The 16634-nt window shown below is 38.8% G+C and overlaps 1 non-coding gene across 1 annotated transcript; it reads left to right on the top strand.

Moving 5' to 3' along the window:
* The first annotated feature begins 15022 nt into the window (after positions 1-15022).
* On the top strand, positions 15023-15130 carry LOC112761302 (small nucleolar RNA R71). The gene has a single exon (XR_003181703.1). It is a non-coding gene; the product is annotated as a small nucleolar RNA R71 (small nucleolar RNA).
* The last annotated feature ends 1504 nt before the right edge of the window (positions 15131-16634 follow it).

Genomic DNA, 16634 nt, shown 5'->3' with positions numbered 1-16634 from the left:
ATCGAGAACCGACAGATGATTAGCCGTGCGATGACAGCGCACCGAGATTATTTTCACTGAGAGGACGGATGGTAGCCATTGACGACGGTGATCCACCAACACACAGCTTGCCATAGGAGGGACGTGCGTGCGTGAACTAGAAGACAGAGGAAAGCAGAGATTCGGAAGACAAAGCATCTCCAAAACTCCAACATATTCTCTATTACTGCAGAACAAGTATTTAGTTTATGCCCTTTTACTTTTTACTATTGAAATTAAGAATTATCATTGATTTCCTGACTAAGAAGTACAAGATATCCATAGATTGCTCTAAACCAACAATCTCCGTGGGATTCGACCCTTACTCACGTAAGGTATTACTTGGACGACCCAGTGCACTTGCTGGTTAGTTGTGTGAATTTGTAAGAGAGTAATATTGACATTGACATGTAACAAATTCGTGCACCAAGTTTTTGGCGCCGTTGCCGGGGATTGTTCGAGTTTGGACAACTGACGGTTTATTTTGTTGCTTAGATTAGGAAAATTTTTCTTTTTTTGGTTTAGAGTCTTCTATTATTGTTCTTGTTAAAGTTTTAGAATCCTTATTTTCTCTTTCAAAATTTTTTTTTTCGAAATTCTATTTTTTTATATATTTGAGTTTTTCTGTTTGAGTTTAGTTTTATATTTTAAGTTTGGTGTCAATTGCATGTTTTTATTTTCCTTTAAATTTTCGAAATTTGTGTTCTTTATTCTTTCTTCATCTTCAAGTTGCTCTTGTTTATTTTTCTTGTTTGATCTTTAGTTTTTCTTGTTCTGTTTCTTTTCTTGTTTTTCTTGTACTTTTTCAAAATATTAGTTTCCAAAGAAAACTTTAATTTTTATACAATATTAAAATACGTTAAATTTATAGCTCAATTGGCTAGAGCATTGGTTTATGTTCTTGATGATTGGGCACCGGTTCTATAAAAAAAAATCTTTTTCAAAAATAATTTTTCTTGATTTAATCTTGTGCCAAACTTTAAGTTTGATGTTTTCTTGTTAATCTTTATATAATATTCGAAAATTTATTTTGGTCTTCTAAAAGTTTTAAGTTTGGTGTTCTTTCTTCATGTTCTTGTTGTTCTTGTGAGTCTTCAAGGTGTTCTTGAGTCTTCCTTGTGTCTTGATCTTAAAATTTTTAAGTTTGGTGTTCCTTGGTGTTTTCCCTCCAAAATTTTCGAAAACAAGGAGCATTAGATCTAAAAATTTTAAATCTTGTGCTATTTTATTATTTTTCTCTTTCCTCATTAAATTCAAAAATATCTTTTCTCTCTATTTTAAAACAAATTTTCAAAAAATCAATTTTAAAATTCAGATTTTATTTCAAAATTTTAAAATCTTTTTCAAAAATCATATCTAATTTTTTTCAAATCTTCTTAATTAAGTAATTATTCTAGTTTTGAATTATTTTTGTTTTATTCTTAATTTTCGAAATCTATATTTAATTTTTAATTATTTTAATTTTTTTTACTTTATTTTATTCGTTTCTTTTTTTTTTTAAATATATATATATACTTTAATTGCAATTCACATAAATTCCCTTTTCTCCATCATGGACCTAAGTGGAAATGAACAGTCCAGAAGGACTCTGGGGTCATATGCTAACCCCTCTACTGCTTCATATGGGAGTAGTATCTGTATACCCTCCATTGGAGTCAGTAGCTTTGAGTTGAATCCTCAGCTCATTATCATGGTGCAGCAAAGTTGCCAGTATTCCGGTCTTCCACAAGAAGAACCTACAGAGTTTCTGGCACAGTTTTTACAAATTGCTGACACAGTACATGATAAGGAAGTAGATCAGGATGTCTACAGATTATTACTGTTTTCATTTGCTGTAAAAGACCAAGCCAAGAGGTGGTTAAATAACCAACCTAAGGCTAGCATAAGGACATGGAAACAGCTGACAGAAAAATTCCTGAATCAATACTTTCCTCCAAAACGGATGCAGCTAAGGCTGGACATCCAAGGCTTTAAACAAGGAGATAATGAATCTCTTTATGATGCCTGGGAGAGATACAGAGAGATGCTAAGAAAATGCCCCTCTGAAATATTTTCAGAGTGGGTTCAGTTAGACATCTTCTATTATGGGCTTACAGAAAGAGCTCAAATCTCTCTAGACTACTCAGCTGGTGGATCTATCCACATGAGAAAGACAATTGAAGAAGCTCAAGAGCTCATTGATACAGTTGCCAGAAATCAGCATCTGTACCTAAGCAGTGAATCTTCCATGAAAGAAGAGGCTAAAACAGTGACTGCTGAACTCAGCCCTGCAGAACAAGCTACTGAATTCAATCACCAATTGGATTTTCTAACAAAACAGTTAGCCAAATTCAAGGAGAGACTACAAGAGACAAGAATGGCTAATATAAATATGGAAGTACAACTAAAGCAAACAAAGCAGCAGCTGTCAAAACAAATAACAGAAGAATGCCAAGCAGTTCAATTAAGAAGTGGGAAAATATTAAATACCCCACCTCAAGGTAGCAGGAAGCCAAGAAATGAGCAAACTACCCAAGATCCATCTGAGGACAGTAAGAGCCCAGAGAGGAATAATTTTGGCACTCAAATTCCAGAAAATGGGTGGAAAGCTGGCGCTGAACGCCCAAACCATGCTCAGTCCTGGCGTTCAACACCAGAAACAAGCAAGGAATTGGCGTTGAACACCCAAAGGAAGCACAGTTCTGGCGTTCAGATGCCAGGAACAAGTGAGGAGTTGACGTTTAACGTCACTCCAGCTTCCACCCCTGGCATTCAAATGCTAGTGAGGGATCAGACATACACAAGCGCTGATAACAACCCCTCTAAAAAGGCTTCTCCAACCACCTCTGTAGGAAATAAACCTGCAGCAACTAAGGTTGAGGAATACAAAGCCAAAATACCTTATCCTCAAAAACTCCGCCAAGAGGAGCAGGATAAGCAATTTGCTCGCTTTGCAGACTATCTCAGGACTCTTGAAATAAAGATTCCGTTTGCAGAGGCACTTGAGCAAATACCTTCTTATGCCAAGTTCATGAAAGAAATCTTGAGTCATAAGAAGGATTGTAGAGAAACTGAAAAAGTTCTCCTCACTGAAGAATGCAGTGCAGTCATTCTGAAAAGCTTTCCTGAAAAGCTTAAAGACCCTGGGAGCTTTCTGATACCATGCATATTAGAAGGTAATTGCACCAAGACAGCTTTATGTGATCTTGGGACAAGCATCAACCTAATACCTGCATCCACCATCAGAAAACTTGGTTTAACTGAAGAAGTTAAACCGACCCGGATATGTCTCCAACTTGCTGATGGCTCCGTTAAATACCCATCAGGCGTGATTGAGGACATGATTGTCAGGGTAGGGCCATTCGCCTTTCCCACTGACTTTGTAGTGCTGAAAATGGAGGAGCACAAGAGTGCTACTCTCATTCTAGGAAGACCCTTCCTAGCAACTGGACGAACTCTCATTGATGTTCAACAGGGGGAAATAACCCTGAGAGTCAATGAGGATGAGTTTAAGTTGAATGCTGTCAAAGCCATGCAGCATCCAGACACATCAAAAGACTGTATGAAAGTTGATCTTATTGACTCTTTGGTAGAAGAAATCAACATGGCTGAGAGTCTCGAATCAGAGTTGGAAGACATCTTTAAAGATGTTCAGCCTGATCTGGAAGATTCAGAGGAATTAAAAGAGCCTCTGAAATTTCCTCAGGAAGAAGAAAAACCTCCTAAACCCGAGCTCAAACCGTTACCACCATCCCTGAAATATGTATTTCTGGGAGAAGGTGACACTTTTCCAGTGATCATAAGCTCTGCTTTAAATCCACAGGAAGAGGAAGCACTCATTCAGGTGCTAAGGACACACAAGACAGCTCTTGGGTGGTCCATAGGTGACCTTAAGGGTATAAGCCCAGCTAGATGCATGCACAAGATCTTATTGGAGGATAATGCTAAGCCAGTAGTTCAACCACAGAGGCGGCTAAATCCAGCCATGAAGGAAGTGGTGCAGAAAGAGGTCACCAAACTACTGGAGGATGGGATTATTTATCCTATTTCTGATAGCCCCTGGGTGAGCCCTGTCCAAGTTGTCCCCAAAAAGGGAGGCATGACAGTGGTTCATAATGAAAAAAATGAACTGGTTCCTACAAGAACAGTTACAGGGTGGCGTATGTGTATTGACTATAGAAGGCTCAATACAGCCACCAAAAAGGATCATTTTCCTTTACCATTCATAGACCAGTTGCTAGAAAGACTAGCAGGTCATATTTATTACTACTTTTTGGATGGCTACTCAGGTTACAACCAAATTGCAGTAGATCCCCAGGATCAAGAGAAAATAGCATTCACATGTCCATCTGGAGTGTTTGCTTACAGAAGGATGCCATTTGGGCTGTGTAATGCACCTGCAACCTTTCAGAGATGCATGCTCTCTATTTTCCCTGATATGGTGGAAAAATTTCTGGAAGTTTTCATGGATGACTTCTCAGTATATGGAGACTCATTCAGCTCCTGTCTTGATCACCTGACACTGGTTCTGAAAAGATGCCAAGAGACCAACCTGGTTTTAAACTGGGAAAAATGTCACTTTATGGTGACTGAAGGGATTGTCCTTGGGCATAAAATTTCAAACAAAGGAATAGAGGTGGATCAAGCTAAAATAGAAGTAATTGAAAAATTACCACCACCTGCCAATGTTAAGGCAATCAGAAGCTTTCTGGGGCATGCAGGATTCTATAGGAGGTTTATAAAGGATTTTTCAAAAATCGCAAAACCTCTGAGCAATCTGCTAGCTGCTGACACGCCATTTGTGTTTGGCACAGAGTGTCTGCAGGCGTTTGAAACACTGAAAGCTAAGCTGGTCACAACACCAGTTATTTCTGCCCCAGACTGGACATTACCGTTTGAACTAATGTGTGATGCTAGTGACCATGCCATTGGCGCAGTACTGGGACAGAGGCATGACAAGCTTCTGCATGTCATTTATTATGCTAGCCGCATTTTAAATGATGCCCAAAAAAATTACACAACCACAGAAAAAGAATTGCTTGCAGTGGTTTATGCCATTGACAAGTTTAGATCATACTTAGTAGGATTAAAAGTGATTGTGTATACTGACCATGCTGCTCTTAAATATCTACTCACAAAGTAGGATTCAAAACCCAGACTCATAAGATGGGTGTTGCTTCTGCAAGAGTTTGATATAGAAATAAGAGACAGAAAGGGGACAGAGAACCAAGTGGCTGATCATCTGTCCCGGATAGAGCCAGTAGAAGGGACGTCCTTCCCCTTTCTTGAGATCTCTAAGACTTTTCCGGATGAGCATTTGTTTGCCATTCAGGAAACACCATGGTTTGCAGACATTGCAAACTATAAAGTTGCAAGGTTCATACCCAAAGAGTACAATAGGCAACAAAGAAAAAAAACTAATTACTGATGCAAAGTACTACTTGTGGGATGAACCCTATCTCTTTAAGAGATATGCAGACGGAATAATCCGTAGGTGTGTGCCTAGAGAAGAAGCACAGAGAATCCTATGGCATTGCCATGGATCCCAATATGGATGCCATTTCGGAGGTGAGCGAACAGCCACCAAGGTCCTCCAATGTGGCTTCTACTGGCCTACACTCTATAGAGATTCCCGAGAGTTTGTACGTAACTGTGACAGTTGCCAAAGAGCTGGTAATCTGCCTCATGGTTACGCCATGCCTCAACAAGGAATCTTGGAGATTGAGTTGTTTGACGTATGGGGAATTGACTTCATGGGACCTTTCCCACCATCATAATCAAACACTTATATTCTGGTGGCAGTTGATTACGTATCAAAATAGGTAGAGGCCGTTGCCACACCCACCAATGATACTAAAACAGTGCTGAAGTTCCTCCAGAAACACATTTTCAGCAGGTTTGGTGTCCCTAGAGTACTAATCAGTGATGGGGGCACTCACTTCTGTAACAAACAGCTTTACTCTGCCATGGTCCGGTATGGGATTCGCCACAAGGTGGCGACTCCATATCATCCACAAACAAATGGGCAAGCTGAAGTCTCTAACAGAGAACTAAAAAGAATCCTGGAACGGACTGTAAGTACCCGTAGAAAGGATTGGGTAAGAAGCTTGGATGATGCTCTGTGGGCTTACAGAACAGCATTCAAGACTCCTATAGGGACCTCTCCATACTAGCTTGTGTATGGTAAGGCTTGTCACCTGCCCGTGGAACTGGAACATAAGGCCTACTGGGCAACCAAATTCCTAAACTTTGATGCCAAATTGGCTGGAGAAAAAGATTGCTCCAGCTGAATGAGCTAGAGGAATTCAGATTCATTGCTTTCAAAAATGCCAAGCTTTATAAAGAGAAATCAAAAAGGTGGCATGACAGAAAGCTGTCATCTAGAATCTTTGAACCAGGACAGAAGGTTCTGTTGTTTAACTCTAGACTCAGGCTATTCCCCGGGAAACTGAAATCCCTGTGGAGGGGACCATATGTGATTACAAGTGTATCACCATACGGTTATGTGGAGCTTCAAGATATAGATTCTGATAAGAAGTTCATTGTTAATGGACAGAGAATCAAGCACTATCTTCAAGGCAATGTTGAGCAAGAATGCTCAAGGCTGAGGCTAGATTAAAAACTCAGTAAGGTCCAGCTAAAGACAATAAAGAAGCGCTTGCTGGGAGGCAACCCAGCCATTGGGAAAACTTTTTCTGTTATTTTGCCCTATTCTTGACTTTATTTTTTTATAAAAAGTTCACTGTTAATAAGGTAAAGAGTCAATTGCAGAAGTTCACAGGGTTACAGAAGGATTCAGCACACAAAACAGAGAAAAAGAGCTCACTGGCAAGAAAACGCCAGTAAGAGACAAAATTGGGCGTCCAACGCCCAAAAGAAGCATCCACTGGGCGTTGAACGCCAGTAAGGATAGCCATCTGGGCATTAAACGCCAGACAGAAGCATCTTCTGGGCGTTGAACGCCAGAAAGAAGCTTCTTCTAGGCGTTTAACGCCAGATTCACAGCGTCCTGGGCATTCAGAAAAACGCCCAGTGACAAAGGAGTTCCTGGCGTTCAACGCCAGAAAGAAGCAACAGCTGGGCGTTGAACGCCCAGGAAAAGCAGCATTTGGGCGTTAAAAGCCCAAAACATGCAGCATTTGGGCGTTTAACGCCAGGATGGTGAGGAGGAGGTAAATTCGTTTTTACTTCACATTTTTTATTTTAATTTTAATTTTCATGTTTCAATTCATGTTTTCTTGCATAAACATGTTACAAACCCTGATTTCTAAAATCCCTAAACATAAATATTTTTTTTCAATCCAATCCAACACCTTTTTTTCCTCCAAAATCTTTTCAACTCATCAATATCTTTTTCAAATCTCCATATTATCTTTCTCAAAAAAATCCAAATTTATCTTTTTCAAATATCTTAAATCACATCTTTTCATATCATACTTATTTTTTTAAATCATATCTTCTATCTTATTTTTTTTTTTTAAATTTTCGAAAAAAAAACCACCCCCTCCCTTTTAAAGCCACATTCGGCCTCCCTCCTCTCATCCACCATTCGATACTAGCTCTCCTTCTATCCCTCTCTTTTCTTTTCTTTTGCTTGAGGACAAGCAAACCTCTAAGTTTGGTGTGTTTATTCGTGATCACTAAACCATACCCACTAAGATCATGGCTCCTAAAGGAAAACAACCCACTCCAAGAGGCAAGAAAGAGAGTATTCCAAAACCACTTTGGAATCAAGGGAAGTTCTTAACCAAGGAACATTCAAACCATTACTACAAAATAATGGGTCTAAGATCAGTGATCCCGAAAGTCAAGTTCGATCTGAAAGAAGATGAATATCCGGAGATCCAAGAGCGGATCCGAAATAGGAGTTGGGAAATCCTAGCTAATCCTGAAACAAAAGTGGGAAGGAATATGGTTCAGGAGTTCTACGCTAATCTATGGCAAACAGACAGGCAGAGAATATCTGGAACTGCCCTCTATGACTATCGGACCGTGGTCAGAGGAAAGGTTGTTCACATCCACCCTGACAAAATCAGGGAGATTTTTAAGCTACCTCAGCTGAAAGATGACCCAGACTCCTTCAATAGGAGAATAATGAGAACAAACAAGGGCCTGGATAAGATTCTAGAGGATATATGCATCCCTGGAGCCAGGTGGACCACCAGCAGCAAGGGTGTCCCAAATCAACTCAAGAGAGAAGATCACAAACCAGTCGCCAGAGGATGGCTGGACTTCATTGGGAGTTCTATATTGCCCACTAGCAACCGTTCTGAAGTCACTGTTAAAAGAGCAGTGATGATCCATTGCATTATGTTGGGAAAAGAAGTGGAAGTTCATTAACTGATTCCATCTGAATTTTACATACTTGCAAACAAGAACTCCAAAGATGCCAGGTTGGCCTATCCAAGCCTAATCTCTATGCTCTGCAAAGATGCTGGAGTAAAGATGGGAATAACAGAATACATCTCAGTAGAGCAACCAATCACTAAAACCACAATGGAAAAACAACAAGTGCAGGATGACCCCATCAAGAGGAGGGCGCAAGAATTTCTACCGAAACTCCCTCAATTTGAATATTGGGAAAATCTTGAAGCATCTGTTAACAAATTGCAAGAAGCTATGGATCAAATAAAAGAAGAACAACAAAATCAAAACAGCATGCTCTGCAAACTGCTCAGGGAACAAGAGGAGCAAGGGCGTGACTTAAAGGAACTGAAGCGTCAGAAGTTATCTCTTGAAGGACCAAGCACCCCACAGACTAGAGGAACATCCACATCCCAAACTCAAGGTTGTTGAGTTCTAATCTTAGCCTTAACTCTGTGATAATTGTTCTTATTTAAGTTTTACCTTAGAAGTTATATATAAATAGTAGTAATTAGTATTTATATTTTGATTTTATCTCCAATTAAGCTATAATTTAATTTTCTCATCATCATTAAACATGAATAAAATAGAAGAATTTCTTTGGAATAAGAGGCAATATTCTTTTGAGTTTTTAATAAGAAAAATTCTAATTATTTACATGTGGTGGCAATGCTTTCTGTCTTCTGAATGAATGCTTGAACAGTGCAAATGTCTTTGGAATTTGATGTTCTTGAATGTTAAATATGTTGGCTCTTGAAAGAATGATGAACATGAGACATGTTATTGATAATCTGAAAAATCATAAAAATGATTCTTGAAGCAAGAAAAAGCAGTGAATACAAAAGCTTGCGAAAAAAAAAATATAGAGAAAGAAAAAGAAAAAGCAAGCAGAAAAAGCCAATAGACCTTAAAACCAAAAGGCAAGGGTAACAAAAAGGATCCAAGGCTTTGAGCATCAGTGGATAGGAGGGCCTAAAGGAATAAAATCCTGGCCTAAGCGGCTAAACCAGGCTGTCCCTAGCCATGTGCTTGTGGCGTGAAGGTGTCAAGTGAAAACTTGAGACTGAGCGGTTAAAGTCAAGGTCCAAAGCAAAAAGAAGAGTGTGCTTAAGAACTCTGGACACCTGGTACGCGAAGTTGTGATCTCTGGTAATGGCTCCAAAAACTTGGTGCTCTACTTTTAATTCATAATTTGTCACAACTTCGTGTAGCTAACCAGCAAGTGCACTGGGTCGTCCAAGTAATAAACCTTACGTGAGTAAGGGTCGATCCCACGGAGATTGTTGGTATGAAGCAAGCTATGGTCATCTTGTAAATCTCAGTTAAGTTGACTCATATGGGCTACAATATTAATGGATAGATAAACATAAATAAAACATAGAGTAAAGATAGAAATACTTATGTAATTCATTGGTGAGAATTTTAGATAAGTGTATAGAGATGCTTTCGTTCCTCTGAACCTCTGCTTTCCTGCTGTCTTCATCCAATCCTTCCTACTCCCTTCCATGGCAAGCTTTCTGTAAGGGCATCACCGTTGTCAATGGCTACATCCCATCCTCTTGTGAAAAAGGTCCAAATGCTCTGTCACGGCACGGCTAATCATCTGAGGTTCTCGATCATACTGGAATAGGATTCACCCTCCTTTTGCGTCTGTCACTACGCCCAGCACTCGCAAGTTTGAAGATCGTCACAGCCATCCCTTTCCAGATCCTACTCGGAATACCACAGACAAGGTTTAGACTTTCTGGATCTCAGGAATGGCCATCCATGGGTTCTAACTTATACCACGAAGATTCTGATTAAGAGATCCAAGAGATACTCATTCAATCTAGTGTGGAACGGAAGTGGTTGTTAGGCATGCGTTCGTGGGGAATGATGATAATTGTCACGTTCATCACATTCATGTTGAAGTGCGAATGAATATCTTAGAAGCGGAATAAGTTGAATTGAATAGAAAAACAGTAGTACTTTGCATTAATCTTTGAGGAACAGCAGAGCTCCACACGTTAATCTATGGAGTGTAGAAACTCTACCGTTTGAAAATACATAAGTGATGAAGGTTCAGGCATGACCAAATGGCCAGCCCCCAAACGTGATCAATAGATCAAAAGATAATCCAAAGATGTCAAATACAATAGTAAGAGGTCCTATTTATACTAAACTAGTTACTAGGGTTTACAGAAGTAAGTAATTGATGCATAAATCCACTTTCGGGGCCCACTTGGTATGTGCTTGGGCTGAGCTTGAAGTTTCCACGTGGAGAGGTCATTCTTGGAGTTGAACGCCAGTTTGTAACGTATTTCTGGCGTTCAACTCTGGCTTGTGACGTGTTTCTGGCGTTTAACTCCAGACTGCAGCATAGAACTGGCGTTCAATGCCCATTTGCGTCCTCTAAACTCGGCCAAAGTATAGACTATTATATCTTGCTGAAAAGCCCTGGATGTCCACTTTCCAACGCAATTGGAAGCGCGCCATTTTGAGTTCTGTAGCTCCAGAAAATCCACTTTGAGTGCAGGGAAGTCAGAATCCAACAGCATCAGGAGTCCTTCTTCAACCTCTGAATCTAATTTTTGCTCAAGTCCCTCAATTTCAGCCAGAAAATACCTGAAATTACAGAAAAACACACAAACTCATAGTAAAGTCCAGAAATGTGAATTTAACATAAAAACTAATGAAAACATCCCTAAAAGTAACTAGATTCTACTAAAAACATACTAAAAACAATGCCAAAAAGCGTATAAATTATCCGCTCATCACAACACTAAACTTAAATTGTTGCTTGTCCCCAAGCAACTGAAAATCAAATAGGATAAAAAGAAGAGAATATACTATAAATTCCAAACTATCAATGAAACATAGCTTCAATCAGATGAGCGGGACTTGTAGCTTTTTGCCTCTTAAATAGTTTTGGCATCTCACTTTATCCATTGAGGTTCAGAATGATTGGCATCTATAGGAACTCAGATTTCAGATAGTGTTATTGATTCTCCTAGTTCAGTATGTTGATTCTTGAACACAGCTACTTTATGAGTCTTGGCCGTGGCCCTAAGCACATTGTTTTCCAGTATTACCACCGGATACATAAATGCCACAGACACATAATTGGGTGAACCTTTTCAGATTGTGACTCAGCTTTACTAAAGTCCCCAATTAGAGGTGTCCAGGGTTCTTAAGCACACTCTTCTTTTGCTTTAGACCTTGACTTTAACTGCTCAGTCTCAAGTTTTTACTTGACACCTTCACGCCACAAGCACATGGTTAGGGATAGCTTGGTTTAGCCGCTTAGGCCAGGATTTTATTCCTCTTAGGCCCTCCTATCCACTGATGCTCAAAGCCTTGGGATCCTTTTTATTACCCTTGCCTTTTGGTTTTAAGGGCTATTGGCTTTTTGCTCTTACCTCTTGGTTTTAAGAGCTTTTGGCTTTTTCTGCTTGCTTTTTTTTTTCTATTTTTTTTCTTGCCATTTTTTTTTCTTTTTTTTTTCTGCAAGCTTTGTTCTTTGCTGCTTTTTCTTGCTTCAAGAATCATTTATATGATTTTTCAGATTATCAAATAACATGTCTCCTTGTCATCATTCTTTCAAGAGCCAACATATTTAATATTCTTAAACAACAACTTCAAAAGACATATGCACTGTTCAAGCATTCATTCAGAAAATAAGAAGTATTGTCACCACATCAATATAATTAAACTAAGTTTAAGGATAAATTCGAAACTCATGTACTTCTTGTTCTTTTGAATTAAAACATTTTTCATTTAAGAGAGGTGATGGATTCATAGGACATTCATAACTTTAAGACATAGTTACTAAATACTAATGATCATGTAATAAGACACAAACATAGATAAGCATTTAACATAAAGAAAACGAAAAACAGAGAAAGTAAGAACAAGGAATGAGTCCACCTTAGTGATGGTAGTGTTTCCTTCTTGAGGAACCAATGATGTCCTTGAGCTCTTCCTTGCCTTTGTGGCTTGATCCCTAGTGATTTTTGGTATTTCTATCCTCAGTTGCTTCCAATAATTATGTGGAGGGAAGTGCATCCCCTGAGGTATCTCAGGGATCTCTTGATTTATAGCCACATGTTCTACCACTGAGCTATAGACCCTTGAGATGAATCTTTCCATCTCCCATGACTCGGAGGTGGAAGCCTTTGTCTTCCCTTCCCCTTTTCTAGAGGTTTCTTCGGTCTTAGGTGCCATCAATGGTAATGGAAAAACAAAAAGCTTATGCTTTTACCACACCAAACTTAGAATGTTGCTCGCCCTCGAGCAAAAGAAGAAAGAATGGAAGAAGAAGAAGAAGATATGGAGGAGATGGAGGGATGTGTGTATGGATGTGAGTGGTGAATGGAAAACAGAAGGGATGACCATGAATGGAGAGAGAGAGGGTGAGGTGGGTGGGGATCCTGTGAGATTCACAGATCCTGAGATGATCCTGTGGTGTCCACAGATCCTGAGGTGTCAAGGATTTACATCCCTGCACCCATTAGGCATGTAAAACGCCTTTGCATACAATTCTGGCGTTTAAACGCCGAATTGATGCTTGTTCTGGGCGTTCAGCGCCCAGATGCAACATATTTCTGGCGTTGAACGCCAGCCAGATGCTTATTTCTGGCGTTCAGCGCCAGCTTTTCTCACTGTGCATTTCTGGCGTCTGAACGCCAGGATGCTGCTTGTTTCTGGCGTTCAACGCCAGAAACATGCTCTGTGCTAGCGTTGAACGCCAGACAGATGCTCCTTACTGGCGTTTAAATGCCAGTGAGATCCTCCTCCAGGGTGTGATTTTTCTTCTGCTGTTTTTGATTCCGTTTTCAATTTTTATATTTTTTTTGTGACTCCACATGATCATGAACCTAATAAAACATGAAAAACAATGAAAATAAAAATTAGATAAATAAAAATTGGGTTGCCTCCCAACAAGCGCTTCTTTAATGTCAATAGCTTGACAGTGGGCTCTCATGGAGCCTCACAGATGTTCAGAGCATTGTTGAGACTCCCCAACACCAAACTTAAAGTTTGGATATGGGAGTTCAACACCAAACTTAGAATTTGGTTGTGGCCTCCTAACACCAAACTTAGAGTTTGACTGTGGGGGCTCTAGTTGACTCTGTTTTGAGAGAAGCTTACTGTGCCTCTTTCCCATGTTTACCGAAGGATGTCCTTGAGTTTTAAACTCAAGGGAGTCCTCATTCAATTGAAGGACTAATTCTCCTCTGTCAACATCAATCACAACTCTTGCTGTGGCTAGGAAGGGTCTTCCAAGGATGATGGATTCATCCTCATCCTTCCCAGTATCTAGGACTATGAAATCAGCAGGGATGTAAAGGCCTTCAACCTTTACTAACACGTCCTCTACTTGTCCATAAGCCTGTTTTCTTGAATTGTCTGCCATCTCTAATGAGATTTTAGCAGCTTGCACCCCAAAGATTCCCAGTTTCTCTATTACAGAGAGGGGCATGAGGTTTATCCCTGAACCAAGGTCACACAAAGCCTTTTCAAAGATCATGGTGCCTATGGTACAAGGTATTAGGAACTTTCCAGGATCCTGTTTCTTCTGAGGCAATGTCAGTTGATCCAGATCACTCAGTTCGTTGGTGAACAAGGGAGGGTCATCTTCCCAAGTCTCAATACCAAATAATTTGGCATTCAGCTTCAATATTGCACCAAGGTACTTAGTAACTTGCTCCTTAGTAACATCCTCATTCTCTTCAGAAGAGGAATACTCATCAGAGCTCATGAATGACATAAGGAGGTTTAATGGAATCTCTATGGTCTCTAGATGAGCCTCAGATTCCTTTGGTTCCTCAGAGGGAAGCTCCTTATTGATCACTAGACGTCCCAGGAGGTCTTCCGCCTTGGGATTCAGATCCTCCCCTTCCTCTCTAGGTTCGGCCGTGTTGACTATGTCAATGGCCTTGCACTCTCCTTTTGGATTTTCTTCTGTATTGCTTGGGAGAGTACTAGGAGGGATTTCAGTGATCCTTTTACTCAGCTGGCCCACTTGTGCCTCCAAATTTCTAATTGAGGACCTTGTTTCATTCATGAAACTTACAGTGGCCTTAGATAGATCAGAGACTAAGTTTGCTAAATTAGAAGTATTTTGTTCAGAGTTCTCTGTCTGTTGCTGAGTGGATGATGGAAAAGGCTTGCTAATGCTAAACCTATTTCTTCCACCATTATTAAAGCCTTGTTGAGGCTTTTGTTGATCCTTCCATGAGAGATTTGGGTGATTTCTCCATGAGGGATTATAGGTGTTTCCATATGGTTCACCCATGTAATTTACCTCTGCTATTGCAGGGTTCTCAGGATCATAAGCTTCTTCTTCAGAAGGCGCCTCTTGAGTACTGTTGGATGCAGCTTGCATTCCATTCAGACTCTGAGAGATCATATTGACTTGCTGAGTCAATATTTTATTCTGAGCCAATATGGCATTCAGAGTATCAATTTCAAGAACTCCTTTCTTCATAGGCGTCCCAGTATTCACAAGATTCCTTTCAGAAGTGTACATGAACTGGTTATTAGCAACCATGTCAATGAGTTCTTGAGCTTCTGCAGGCATTTTCTTTAGGTGAATGGATCCACCTGCAGAAGTATCCAATGACATCTTAGCTAATTCAGACAGACCATCATAGAATATATCCAGGATGGTCCATTCTGAAAGCATGTCAGAAGGACACTTTTTGGTCAGTTGCTTGTATCTCTCCCAAGCTTCATAGAGGGATTCACCTTCTTTTTGTCTGAAGGTTTGAACATCCACTCTAAGCTTGCTCAACTTTTGAGGAGGAAAGAACTTGGCTAAGAAAGTCGTGACCAGCTTATCCCAAGAGTTCAGGCTATCTTTGGGTTGAGAGTCCAACCACACTCTAGCTCTGTCTCTTACAGCAAAAGGGAAAAGCATGAGCCTGTAGACTTCAGGATCTACTCCATTAGTCTTAACAGTATCACATATCTGCAAGAATTCAGTTAAGAACTGAAAAGGATCTTCAGATGGAAGTCCATGAAACTTGCAGTTCTGCTGCATCAGAGAAACTAATTGAGGCTTCAGCTCAAAATTGTTTGCTCCAATGGCAGGGATGGAGATGCTTCTTCCATGTAAATTGGAATTAGGTGCAGTAAAGTCACCAAGCATTCTCCTTGCATTATTATTATTTTCGGCTGCCATCTCCTCTTCCTATTCGAGAATTTCTGTAAGGTTATCTCTGGATTGTTGTATTTTAGCTTCTCTTAGTTTTCTCTTCAGAGTTCTTTCAGGTTCTGGATCTGCTTCAACAAGAATATTCTTGTCTTTGCTCCTGTTCATATGAAAAAGAGGGAATAGAAAAATAATAATAATAGGGATCCTTTTTACCTAGGTATAGAGGTTTCCTTATGTAAGTAGAAGAAAAGAAGAAGAAAAGAATGTAATGTAAGGAAAGAAACACAAGGGTGAGGAGAGCAGAGATGTGGGATGAAGAGAAGTGTTAGTAGATGAATAAATAAATAGAAGGAGATGAGAGAGAAAGAGAATTTTCGAAAATTATTTTTGAAAAATGGTTAGTGATTTTCGAAAATAGTTTTTGAAAACGGTTAGTAATTTTCGAAAATTAGGAATAAAATTAAAATCAAAAATTAAAATAATTAGTTAATTAAAAAGAAATTTTGAAAAAGAGGGAAGATATTTTAAAAAATTAGAGAGAGAGAGTTAGTTAGGTAGTTTTGAAAAAGATAAGAAACAAACAAAAAGTTAGTTAGTTAGTTGAAACAAATTTGAAAATCAATTTTGAAAAGATAAGAAGATAAGAAGTTAGAGAAGATATTTTAAAATCAAATTTTTGAAAAAGATAAGTTTTAAAAAGATATGATTAAAAATATATGATTTTGAAAAAAAAAAGATAAAAAGATATTTTTGAAAAGATATGATTGAAATTAGTTTTGAAAAAAATTTGATTTTTAAAATCACAATTAATGACTTGACTCACAAGAAATCACAAGATATGATTCTAGAACTTAAAGTTTGAATCTTTCTTAACAAGTAAGTAACAAACTTGAAATTTTTGAATCAAAACATTAATTGTTGAAGATATTTTCGAAAATTATAAGAAAAATTAAGAAAAGATTTTTTTGAAAAATATTTTTAAAATTTTCGAAAATAAAAAAAATGAAAAAGATTTGATTTTTGAAAAAGATAAGATTTTTAATTTGAAAATTTGATTTGACTCATAAAAACAACTAGATTTTAAAAATTTTTGAAAAAGTCAAATCTAATTTTCGAAATTTTGAGAGAGAAAAAG

Source organism: Arachis hypogaea, chromosome 16 (genome assembly GCF_003086295.3).
Source record: "Arachis hypogaea cultivar Tifrunner chromosome 16, arahy.Tifrunner.gnm2.J5K5, whole genome shotgun sequence".
In the NCBI taxonomy this organism is placed as follows: domain Eukaryota; kingdom Viridiplantae; phylum Streptophyta; class Magnoliopsida; order Fabales; family Fabaceae; genus Arachis; species Arachis hypogaea.
This window is presented reverse-complemented; position numbering and strand designations above follow the sequence as displayed.